This window comes from Loxodonta africana, chromosome 27 (genome assembly GCF_030014295.1).
Source record: "Loxodonta africana isolate mLoxAfr1 chromosome 27, mLoxAfr1.hap2, whole genome shotgun sequence".
Lineage (NCBI taxonomy): Eukaryota > Metazoa > Chordata > Mammalia > Proboscidea > Elephantidae > Loxodonta > Loxodonta africana.
The window spans coordinates 22,616,471-22,628,341 of NC_087368.1; the positions used below are offsets into that span (position 1 = coordinate 22,616,471).

At 40.2% G+C, this 11,871-nt stretch overlaps 1 protein-coding gene across 1 annotated transcript in view; it reads left to right on the top strand.

The window, feature by feature from the left end:
• The window catches only part of LOC100669970 (ubiquitin-conjugating enzyme E2 E2), a 351,147-nt gene that overhangs the window by 108,778 nt on the left and 230,498 nt on the right, over window positions 1-11,871 (top strand). The window lies entirely within an intron of this gene.

The following is an 11,871-nucleotide window of genomic DNA, read 5'->3' on the forward strand; positions in this document are numbered from 1 at the left end:
TATGCTAATAAACGTTCATTGTATAACTCCCAGAGAGGGATATGCCGTAAAGAAAGATTGGTGGAAGTTAGATCATGTAAGGTGTTTTTGGCAATGTTGAGCATTTTAGACTTTATCTGAGATGCACAGAAAGCTATCAAAGAGATCCAGAGAGTTAAAAGGTAAGATTTGTCTATTTAAAGGATCACTGGCTGAGTCACTGGATTGGAGGGGAACAAAGTTGGAAGACTATGGCATTGCTTTAACTTAGAGATATAGCGCTTTGGGAGAAGAGAAGTGGGCAGTCTGAGAGCTATTTGGGAGGTAACGTCAACAAGACTTGGTACCTTTGAGAAAACATGACTTCACATTTCTTCCTAACGGTGCCATATATTACCATGAAGGGGAAGACTAGAAATGCTTTTTGTTGATACAGCTCTAACTGTTGAGTGTATGGCTTAAAATGTCCAGTCTAACTAGGCTTCTTAAAAACTCAGCCAAGTCTGAAACAACAATTCTGAAACAACTTGATGTGTATTCTAAGATTGAGCAAATAAATATATTGTGAATATTGAGAGTCAGGTTTTTCATGCCATAGAAAGGAGCTACAAATAAGAAAAGGGAGAAACTAGAATGAACTTTGTGCTGTTTGGAATTGCAGATATCAGTGTGAACAAATGGTTTTTCATATATCGATTGTTACGTAGAAATACGGATTGAGTGTACGCGTGTGTATACGTTTATAAGGTTCCTAGCTCTGTTCGTGAGAGTATCGAGAAGCACCAGTGAGGTACCTGGTGCCCAGATCTTAGTTTATAAATACCAAACACCAATAAAAGCCACCAGAGAGCCTTGGAGAAATGGCTGATTCTAGGACTGGGGCAGGGAAGTACAAGATGAAACTGGAATATTCTTGTGTGTCAGGAAGTAAGGAAATGCTCAAAAAAAAAATGATAGGAACATGTGAAAAGAACACAGGAGCCAACTTTAAGGAGCTCTGAGTGGTTAAATTGGGGACAGCTTGAGCAATAAAATAAGTAATGATAGGAATGGATTATAATCCATAGAATAAAAATAAATATCCATATATAATTAAAAAAAATAAATAGGGGGAGAAGGGAAAGCACTTCCTGGCCATAGAATTCCAGTTAGCGTAGAAAGAATGAGAACACCGTTTGAAGCACACCATGATAATCATCGTTTCAGGCAAGAATCATCAGTTTGTGGAACATACAGTATGATTATGCACAGCACGTTAACATAGTCACAGGGTAACTATAAGGTCCTCACTAATTGCCAAGGGAAAAACAGCAGCTTCACAGTAGAGAACGTAGACATCAGTTGGACCAAGTGACCAAAGTGGTCATCACAGTAATGAGGCATATGAGTATCATGGTTTCTGATACGATTTACTGAGGACTCACTTCACTCTTTTGTGATATTTTTATTGTATATTAGGGACATACTACAAACTTACCAGTATTCCTCAAAAAGTGTCAAGGTTATGAAAGATGAACTGTGCAGATTAAAGGAAAACGAAGGAGACAGACCTGACACCTATGCAGTGTGAATTCCTGGGCTGAAACCTGCACTAGAAGAAGGGCATTGGCAGGACAGTTAGTGAAATGTGAATAAGGTCTTAGATTAGTTAATAGAATAATGTCATTCTTAATCCCCCGCTTTTGATCATTGTAATTTGATTGTATAAGATGTTAACGTTTGAGGAAGCTGAGTAAAGGGCACGTGGGAGTTCTTTGAGGGAATTCTTTATACTATTTTTGCAACATTTTTTTAAATTCGCAGTTACCTTAAAATGAAATGTTAAAAGTAAAAAACAGAGAGTTCCCAGTTTAAACATTTTCTTATTTGAGTGGGTGTGGGATGGAACGAGACGGTGGGGTTGGTTTTGTTAATTTTTTAATAATATGTCATATTTCAGTTATTGTAATAGTCAAAACATGGATCAAAACATTTGATAATTCTGGAAGTGTTTACTTAAAAAATTCTCTGTGCTGTTGTCAAATTCTTCATGCTTTTGACCGTAATTCTTTTTCTTGGCTGTATCCCTAGATTTTTACCTTATTTGAGGACTAATTCAATCTTCCCATTCTCTTGTTAAACATTTGGGAACAAGGTCTATTTAAAGAAGCGAAAGTGATTTTGTTTGTTTTAGTTTTCTTAATTGTCTGGAGTAACTAAAAATATTGAAATATTTAGAGAAGTAGAGAATGAAAAGAGGGAAAACATTTACAATCTTTAAATATTTGAATAAACCTGTGAATTTTCAGTTTTTTAACTTCCACTTAACACTTGGATAACGTGGAGTCGCCATGAATCAGAATCGACTGGACGGCAACTGTTTGTTTGTTTTGTTCTGTTTTGTAAAAGCCAAAGCCTAGAAGCTTACTGTTTTGCCAGAATCATGTAGTTAACATATGTTGGAAGCACGTTTGAACCAGGTCTTTCAGGCTCCAAATTTTCCCATCATACTGTGATGAATAAGGGATATATACATTGTGATGAATTTTGAAGTTCTACTCTGTCCTGTAAGGTCACTATAAATTGACATTGACAACAACACGTTTTTTTTTTTTTTTAATTGCTCTTTAAAAACAGTACAGAGTATTTATAAATGGGTTTTGAACAAGTGAAATTCTTAAAATTATTTGTTTCATGACAAGTGGGAAAAAATAATATATGTCCTACTAGGTGCCATGTCCTTTTCTTCTTGAGAAATGATTACAAGTGCCTGTCATGCTCTTGAAAAATAAATATGAAATCTAAACAGGTGATTATAAAAGGAATTGCTTGTTGCTGTCATGAAGCATGGAAACCCTGGTGGCGTAATGGTTGAGTGCTACAGCTGCTAACCAAGAGGTCGGCAGTTCAAATCCACCAGGTGCTCCTTGGAAACTCTATGGAGCAGTTCTACTCTGTTCTATAGCGTCGCTATGAGTCGGAATCGACTCGATGGCAGTGGGTGGTGGTGGTGGGTGTCATGAGGCACACGTACCTAATCTTCCTTAAAATAAGTGTCCTTAACCTACTTGTTTTAAGTAACAAGTAGATGTTTGAAAATGTTAAACAGAGGACAAAAAGCCTTGTGAAAGGCATTGCTTTTACAGGAAAGGCGCTGGATGGGTACATGATGGAACGTGTAAAAATCAGTGAAACCCCCCGCTCGGAAAGCCCTTCTCTGCCTGCTGGAATAATGACATATTGGAAATAATTTCCTCATGGTGCCTGCAAAAAGTCAAAACAAGGAAGACCAAATGCCAGGAATGATGGGTGTGTTTGTTAACAGCGTTAATGACAGAGAACCGGAAACATGGGAAAAGGACGGGCAGGTGACAGTGGAATCTTTAGGGCAGACGTCTACACCACTTGTTTACCTTCTGTCCGTGCAGTGCCCTTTTTCTCCTGTTACCATTCTTACGCTTCCTTTGTGTACGCTCTTTCTTTCATCTACGCCCCCTCCCCACAACACACACACACATACACACACACAGACACACACAAAAGATCAGGAGTCAGACAGCAACACCAGGGAGACAGATTTAGGGACTCCAGGTAATAAACGTGAGTAGGAATAGTTGTCTTTACCCGTGAAAATGGCGTGTGTCTCGTTTGAAATACAGACCATGGTTTCAAGAAGAGTATGATTACAGAATCAGAAGCCTTATCTTGTAAGCACGTAGCCAGCAGCCTAAAATTCAGTTTTTTCATCTCACTGCAGCTTTAAAAAGGAGCCCTGGTGGTACGGCGGTTAAGCACTTGGCTGCTAACCAACAGGGTGGTGGTTGAAACCCACTAGCCACTCTGTGGGATTACATGCTTCTGGACACCCTGTGGGGCAGCTGTACTCTGTCCTGTAGGGTCACTGTGAGTTGAAATTGACTCGTGGGCAGGGGGTTTTGGTTTGGGCAGCATTAAATATTGGAGATAGGATTACAGACCTGGAGACCAGACTGGGAAGCCACAGATTTGTGGTGATAATGTTAGTTGTAATAATAATGGTGAACTTTTTTAGAGCACTTAGTGCGTGCCAGACATTGTTTTAATTGATTGGCAAGTGTGATCTCCTTTAATCTTCACAGACCCCCATTTTACGCATGAGGAAATTGAAGTCACACTGTTGGGATTCTGTTTGCAGGGCTTTATAGATCTTGTTTTAGAGTGATGAATCCTGGTAGTGTATGTAGATAAGACAAAGCGACGGGCAGACGGAAAGACAGATAAAATTTCCCCTCCCAATTGTGTCCTTTAGGCACAGGGGTGGTTCAGCGGTAGAATTCTTCCTCTCCTTTTGGGAGACCAGAGTTCCGTTTCCGGCCAGTGTACCTCCTGTGCATTGAGCACCCATCTGTCAGCGGAGGCCGAAGCTAGTGTGTTGCTATGATGCTGACCAAGTTTCAGTGGAGCCTCCAGACTAAGACTGACTAGGAAGAAAGGCCTGGCAATCTACTTCTGGAAATCAGTCAGTGAAAACCCTGTGGATCACAGTGGGGTGGTGTAGGACTGGGGAGTGTTTCATTTAATTCTGCGTGAGATCACCATGAGTCAGAGGCCAACTCAGTGGCCGCTAACAATATGTCCTTCACCCTAAATCTTAAAGACCTCAAGCTGAAAGTTTAAGCTTAGGTAAACTTATGCATAAGGCCTAAATTTAAGCAACCAGCTGTGAACACAGATTAAAGGTTGCATTTTAAAACTTTGCGTCTCCCACTACCACTCTTCCCTGCCTAAGCTGTACTCTAATGAATGATTCCTTCCACCTTAACTTCTGTGCTTGTACTTTTCCCTTCCCTCACCCCCTTTTTCTTTTCTAAAAATGCCTTAATAATTTCGATGATGTAGTCATTGATCAAACTAATTTATTTGCAAAAGCATCTGGCTGATTTTCCCTCCTTGTGATAATAACGTTCAGCTGTATAGAACGGCCCCGTAGGGTGTCCAAGGCTGTCATCTGTACAGAAGCACACTGCCACACTTTTCTCCTGTGGAGCAGCTGGTGGGTGTAAACCGCCGACCTCTCGGTTAGCAACCGAATGCTTAACCACTGTGCCACCAGGGCCCCTTACCTAAGCATTAGGCGTTATATTAAATTTATTGTTTAAAATGAAGACTTTGAATTTGAAATTCCAAATTTGGTTGTGTGCATAGGGGAGGAAAGGTGTTGATGAAAACACTGTTTGCATCTGTCTGGACTGACGGGAATTCAGGCATATGATGTACTTTGGTTGGATGATTTGATCACATAATTTATTTAGCATAGGAGGTATCGTGGTAAGAGTCCCTCCTTTCAAAGATAAAAATATTTTCTTCATAGCTTTATAAACATTTTAGTTTAATCCTTGCGAGCTTTTGTGAACTACCCTGTCGCCATAAAGTAAGTCTGCTGCCGTTGAGTCGATTCCTACTCACAGCGACCCTATTAGCGCTCCGTAAACCATGACTCCGGTTATAGAATGCAAAGGTATTCTGTAAAGTACCAGTGTATTTATTTATAGTCAACTTTATTATGTGCTCACATTTGCATAATTAACAATTCCTGACTTACTATGTTTCTGACACCAGGAATACATATTTATATATTTTTTATTGGAAATATTATGGAATGTAAATATTTAGCATTAGCCGTAATTGATAGGTGAATTTGCTAGAACATGGCAGGAGAAACTTTCCTTAATGAACACTAAGGGCAAGAATAAATTTCGTTCATGTTCATGAAACATTAAATAACATACTGATGACTTAGAAAGCAAAATTCTAAGACTGTGTATGTAATAGATACCATTTTGTTAAACTTTTTCTGAAGTGAGCATGTATGTTACTTTTCTAGTAAGCTTTTTCTGAAGTCTGTCAGGCTTAGAAGTGCACAATCCTAAGGGTTCGGCTTGAAGGGTTCTCCTGTAGGGAATGCGCCCGTGTAGCCAGCTCCCAGATTTAGACAGAACACTGCCGCACCTTCTCACGTGCCGGCACCTTCTCAGCCACTGCCTCCTGCCCCCTCCGAAGACTAGCCGCTACCTGGGTGGACGTCGGACACTGTTGATTAGTTTTGACTTGTGTAACTGGAATTATATGGTGTACACTTTCTTGTGCCTGGCTTCTTTTACTCCGCACTGTTGTCTGTGAGATCACCCATGTTTTGTGTAGTCCTAGTTTATTCATTCTCATTGTTGTGTAGTATTCCGTTGTGTGAATATATCATAATGTATCCACTCTGTTGGAAATACCAACTAAATGTAGTTTTCAAATACACTGGCAAATAACTTGCTGTGAAGTTTTCCACTTTCTGAAGCTCTCCCCCACCCCAGTTCGGATTAATTATGAATTTGGGGATATTTTTTCTAACCATGTTATGGAAGCCTGGTGGCGCAGCAGTTAAGAGCTTGGCTGTAACCAAAAGCCTGGCAGTTCAAATCCATCATTTGTTCCTTGGAAACCCTATGGGGCAGTTCTACTCTGTTCTATGGAGTATGAGTTGGAATTGACTTAATGACGTTGGGTTTGGGTTTTGGTTTGGAACTATGTTATAGGCGCCCTGGTGGCGCGGTGGTTCCATGCTCAGCTGTTAACTGAAGGTGGCGTTTCAAACCCACCAGTGGCTCCACGGGTAAAAGATGTGGCAATCTGCTTCCAGAAAGATTTACAGCCTTGGAAACTTCATGGGACAGTTCTACTCTGTCCTGTAAGGTCACTGTGAGTTGAAACTGACTCAGTGGCATTGGCTTTGGTTTTGGACTTGAACGATGTTATTAGTTAAGCTCCATCTATTTTTCTCCAAATGTCAGTACTGTCAGCTACCTGGTCAGAGATTTTCATTCTCTCTTACTGAGGCCTTGTCACTTCACAACAGAGGAAGCTCCTCTTCCAACCTCAGAGATCTTAAAAACCTTTCAGTAAACTTATGCAGGGTTCACTTACTGAATAACTCCTGCTGTCTGTAATAAACCCAAAGCTTATGTTAAAAGCCTCAGAGCCACACAATCCTTGCACCTTAGTCATAATGTAATTTGGGGCAGATTTTATGAAGCAAGCTTAATGCCTTAGAACGTTTTTTTTTTTGGTCTTAACATAAGCACATAAGGAAGTGTAATCACATTCACTCTGAGCCAGCCTCACTTTCTACTACCTCTCTGAGTTAAATTCCAGCAGGATTCCGCTGCAAGAAATGAGTGAATGAAGAAGCTGAGGATTAAAATATGGGTGTTAATGATGGCGTAGGGTGAGTCAGGTGATGAAGTGTAAAGAAATGCAAAGTGAGGACCGCCTGTACACCCTTTATTGGAGACAGTCTTGACAACAGGGTCTGATACAGATTATTGAAGTGTGATTTAAGAACATTAGAAAAAATATTTGTCAAAGATTTCTCTTTAAAGGGAAAGCTTGCTAGCGATACTGCTTACTGTCCCCCTTAGTAAAACACCACTCACTTAACTCAGATCCTTAGTGATGATTTGTAAAGGAACTAGCTCTTGTACAGCATTACTGTTTAAAAAATCTTTCTTCCAGTCTTCTAGACTTAACACATTGCTCTTCACTTGTCAACCTCTTTCTCGAGTTATTGAGCTCCTTGAGGATGGGTACTGTAATATTAAGTTTTATATATCCAACATCTGTTACATAAGTGATCAATAAATGATTGATGAATGAGAGAATAAATTAATTAAATGAGAAAGAATTTTTTTTTTTTTTTTTAAAGAAGAGAGTCCACGGGGGAGAAAAAAATTGCTTTTATCAGGTAGCATTGCTCTGAGTTCAGCCATGGACCTTTTCCCAAGTCTGCAGTCTTGAATGAAGAAAGAACATCCTCATGAGATCCTGGAAGAGGAGAGAGACTTTTGTCCTTGAACAGGTGTTTGTCAGTCCAGCTGCACTCATCTGCACAGACCTCATTCTGCCTCTAAAAGATTAACCTACTGCGATGAGTTTAGATTTAGAGACCACCTACCTAAAAGTGCACTCAGCATTGCACATCACCCTTCGTAAACTGGGTATAATTGTGGCTGTAGCAGACAGGAAGTTGGTATTGATTGCTACACAGTAGGGAGGGTCAGGTCAGCACAGTCCTGATGCCTGAGTTCTTCTGAAGACCCTGCATTAAACTCCTTCTGGCTGTTAACTTCTAAGACAGTTTACAGGGTCCAGCAGCACTCAGTACAGTAGATCCAATGCAGCAATTTTTTGTTTTTATCATTTTGTTACATGATTATTGGTTATCATGTGGGTTTAAAAAGTAGCATGGGAAAATATTTCTCAGAATTTTGATTGTAGTAATTAATTGACTATCACAAAACCAACACATCCTAGGTATTAGGTACCTAAACAGAAACTTGAATTCCATCTTAATAGCATTAACTAATTACTCACAACGGTAATAATAATCGTGGAAGAAAATGGGTTTAGGAAGAAAAAGTCACTAAAAAAAAAAAGTCTAGACATCAAAAATTAGAAAACACTGAATTGTTAAGTCGATAATACTGTCATGTTCAGCATTAAAATCGATTTTATAAAATAGTCTTCACAATCAATTTTTTTTGAGCAGTTGTTACTGATGTTTAATTGCTAATACATAAACAAGATACTGGTGTTTAATCTCCTTTTGATTGCTAAGCTGTTTTCTTTTGTTCTTTTCAGTTCTGTTTCTAAGGTTCGCAGAGCCTCAGGCGCTGTTTGGGTAGGAAAGTGATAAACTGACACTAGAAAACAGGAGAAAGAGAAACATCGCATCCACAGCAGCCAGCAGCAGCTCACGGCTTTCAGCCGTCGCTGACCTAATTGGTCGTGGTGCCGTAACAGCGCAGTTCTGTGTGATTCCTGTGTTGTCCTATTGGCATGCATCCTACTCTCCTTGTTTGTCGGCCTTACTAACTCTTGGGTTTCCCTTTCCTTAAAAGGAAGTTTCTGACAGTGCATTTCTGTTAAAGCCAAAAATTAGCAGAAAGAAAAACTGGCAGCCTGTTAAGTTTGAAAAAAGTTAAGGGTTTCGTTAGCCGTAGAAAAGTAATAATCTCTACTTGATGAACATAAAATACTCGGCTTTGTGAAAATTTGTCTTATTATACTTGTTAAATGCCCTCAGTTGAGTTGTTAAAATCCTGGAGTAGTAAAAGATTAGTGTCTTTCATTTATAATTAACCTATTGGATCCAGACATTGCTTTTGCATAATGTCATCACATTATCACACATGGGTTAAAAATGACATTTTTTCCAACTCTAAAGGCATAATTTTCAGTGAAATGTGTTTAGCTGTCAGAGGTCTATGAGCAGTCCACTTGTAGAGACGTGACATTATTTCGACTGATGGCCAGTGAAGTTTTAGCGGTACAAGTGTACACACTTAAAAAAGCACTCTCTGTTTCACTAAAGACCATGTAATGCGGATTAATTATCAAACTGTTTGCTTGTATAAATGCTACTCCTAAACTTTGTTTAGTGGTGTTTTTCATTAACAGCCATATAAGTTTATCAGTTCAGTCAAAACACTAGAAAAATATGGAACTCTTCCATATTTTCAACGTTTCTTTTATTTTTTAATCGTCATAGAATTATGAACAACTGTGGAAAAAACTTTATCAATTCTTTATTAAATTCTTGGCTTATACCTGGAAACTTACTTCAGACTCAGCCTGCTTTCTGATAGAGAAAAATTATTCGTGAGCCCGCTGTAGGCCTTGCTGTGGGCACCAAAAGGCTTGAAATCAGAGAGCCCTCTCCCCTGAGGTGGTACCTTTCTCTGATGGGCCCCTACTACTTAGGATGATATAATAGCTTCTTGAAGGTTATTCAGTGTCGTCCCCCCTCCACCCTGTTTTTCTTAAGTCCAAAGTTCGGCTTTCAAATGGTTAAAAGATTCTTCTGAGAACTTTCAAAGTTGAGTTTCTACATAACAAAACATAAATTTGGAGGAATAACTATATTACAATTACTGTGAGAAGAATAATTCCAGATATCCCGGAAAGGAAAAATTCCATCCTTCTGTGGTCGGGAAACCCTGGTGGCGTAGTGGTCAGGTGCTATAGGTGCTAACCAAGAAAAGGTGGCACTTCAAATCCACCAACCGCTCCTTGAAAACCCCGTGGGGCAGTTCTACTGTGTCCTCTAGGGTCACCATGAGTCGGAATCAACGGCAGTGCATTTTTTGTTTGTTTGTTTCTGGTCTGGAAGGGTTAAGGTGCATAAAGAGTTTCAGAGGTAGCGAGCCTAAGATGAGGCTGCTGTCTGGGTCCCGAGGAGGGATAGAGTTCCCTTCTGCCTCTCTGACTTTCACACAAAAGGATTGGGCAAGATCTTGGAACCCCCAAACCAGAAAACGAAACTTGTTGCCGTGGAGTCGATTCCAACTCATAGTGACCCCATATATAGGTCAGAGTAGAGCTGCCCTTTAGGGTTTCCAAGGAGCAGCTGGTAGATTTGAACTGCTGAGCTTTTGGTTAGCAGCTGTGGCTCTTAACCAGAGAAGGATAAACATTCGGGCTAGTGCTTGGCTTCGCTGGGTATAGCCTGCAGAGATGACAAGCCGTTCAGAAGAGTCGTCTTTGGAGCAGAGTGTTAGGAAATTAGTAGTGTCAGAATTCCCATAAAAAATTAAAATTCCTGATCTAAAAACCGTAGTATTGTGTAGGTAATACTGTGACTCCTTTTTCTACTCGTTACCCTTAAAAGCTTAAAAAAAAAAAAAAAGAAAAATTTCTGTTGTGTATGTCTGTCTACTGACCATAATAATAATAATTCCAGATATCCCAGAAAGGAAATTCCATCCCTCTGTGGTCGGGAAACCCTGGAGGCATAGTGGTTAAGTGCTACGGCTGCTAACCAGAGGGTCGGCAGTTCAGATCCGCCAGGTGCTCCGCGGAAATTCTGTGGGGCAGTTCTACTCTGTCCTGTAGGGTTGCTATGAGTTGGAATCGACTCGACAGCACTGGGTTTGGTTTTGGTATACCTAAGTGCATTCCTTGACTTAACCTTCTCACCTTTGATTGGTTTTCAGTATTCCTAAAAATTTTCCTTTACTCCTCCTGACCAATATCTTTACTCTGTAAAATTTTTGCCCAAGACTATTCTCCTCTCCCAGAAAACCTTCCCATACTAACGTTGTGTAGCTTTGGAAACTATACCTTGAGGGAAGAACCAGAAAAACAAAAACCATTGCCATAGGGTTGATTCTGACTCATGGCGACCCCATGTGTTACAGAGGAGAACTGCTTCATACGGTTTTCTTGGCTGTGCTCTTTACAGAAGCAGACTGCCAGACCTTTCTTCGTGGTGCCGCTGGGTAGGTTTGAACTGCCAGACTTCAGGCTAGCAGCTGATTGCAGGCCGCATTCTCCACCCAGATGATGGAAGAACAGAAACGCTGAATCTCTGTTGCCAGTCAGGATAGGCTAGGTTATGGTGCATAACAAACAGCATCAAAATCTCAGTTACTTAACATAACAGAAGTTTATTTCTCACTGCTGAGCTGCACAGTGTGTATCCTCCAGGGCTACTGAGCTTCATGTTGGTAGTTTAGTAATCCAGGCTGCTTCTGTCTTATGGCCCCATGATGGCCATGGTAGGGAAGGAGAATGGAGGAGCTCGCATTGGCAATTAAATGCTTTGACTTGACAGTGACACGTTACTTCTGCCCAAAACCCATTGGCTGGAAATAGTCTCTATAACTCTGGAGCTCACTTAACTGCAAGGAGGAGGTATAATTCTCCAGTGGGCTAGAAGGAATGGTGGACCAGAATGGGTAAATACTAAGTCATTAGCGTACCTTGCTTGGAAAATGAAAAGTTTGTGTACTCTTTATTGACTTCTGAGAAGTAAGACATGGTAATGATGTTGGCTACTCCAGATGCTTTCTTTTTGTACCTATAGAAAATAATTTTTTTTTTATAAGC